We start from the raw sequence: 982 nt of genomic DNA on the forward strand, positions 1-982 counted from the left end.
ATATATATATATATATATATATATATACATACACACATACACACACTATTATACATATATACATACATACACATCTATGTATGTATGTATATATATATATATGTATATATATAAGTGAATAAAGAACAACAAACCAATGCTAAAGCTGTTGGTAAAAGTTTAGTGAAAGTAATAAAAAATATAGATCTTTTAAATTTGAAAAGGTTTTAAGGAAAGGATAGGTAAAATCAGGGTAACTGAATATAAATCCTACCAACCTCAGATTTGTAAAAAATTTCGAAGTGCAAACCAGAGTCCAAAGAACTAGAGAGTTCTGTTTTTGAGAGAGACTAAGTGTAGTGTGAGAGAGGTAATCACCGCGTAGCTCTTGTGAGAGAAGTCGAACTGGTGTACAGTGTCGTTACAGAGAGCTTTAAGCTGGTTTATTGCGTATAGAATTGTTAATCATGGTAGTTTGTTGTGCTGATGATGCTGGTAATAGTTGGAGTCAGAGATAAGTTGGAGTAGCAGAGGCTCTGCGGCTAAGTATTACCTTTCGTCAGGATAATTTCTCTCTCACCCACCCGCTCTCTCTCTCTGTTTAGTTTCCCCTCTCTCTCTCTGTTTCTCTATCTTTCTTCGTTTCTCTTCCCCTCTCCCTCTATCTCACTGTTCTTTTTCCCTTCCCACTCTTTCTTTCTCTTCAACTCTGTAAGTCGGCTGCTGCTGTACCTAAAATTAAAGTCAGCTAACTTTACTTAAGGCGCTGATTTTGTTTCTTCGTTAAGATACGAGAACGAACATTTCCGTTGCAACACCGTGGTAGAGTTTAGTTATCACCGTTATTTGGTAAAAGTAACACAGAGGAAAAAAAAAAACATATACAAAAAGAAAAGGTGATATATCTACACGCCAAAAAAAAAATGCTATAATAATAATAATAATAATAATAATAATAATAATAATAATAATAATAATAATAATAAACCTAAAATGATAAGAA

The 982-nt window shown here is 32.9% G+C and overlaps 1 protein-coding gene across 1 annotated transcript in view; it reads right to left on the minus strand.

The window, feature by feature from the left end:
* Positions 1–480, minus strand: part of LOC128248319 (disorganized muscle protein 1-like) — a 58,549-nt gene extending 58,069 nt beyond the window's left edge. Inside the window, exon 1 of the mRNA XM_052969252.1 lies at positions 258–480. The gene's annotated coding sequence lies outside the window, so the exon portion shown is untranslated. The remainder of the gene's footprint in view (positions 1–257) is intronic.
* Positions 481–982: the final 502 nt, after the last annotated feature.

The sequence above is a fragment of the Octopus bimaculoides genome, chromosome 7 (genome assembly GCF_001194135.2).
Source record: "Octopus bimaculoides isolate UCB-OBI-ISO-001 chromosome 7, ASM119413v2, whole genome shotgun sequence".
NCBI lineage: Eukaryota > Metazoa > Mollusca > Cephalopoda > Octopoda > Octopodidae > Octopus > Octopus bimaculoides.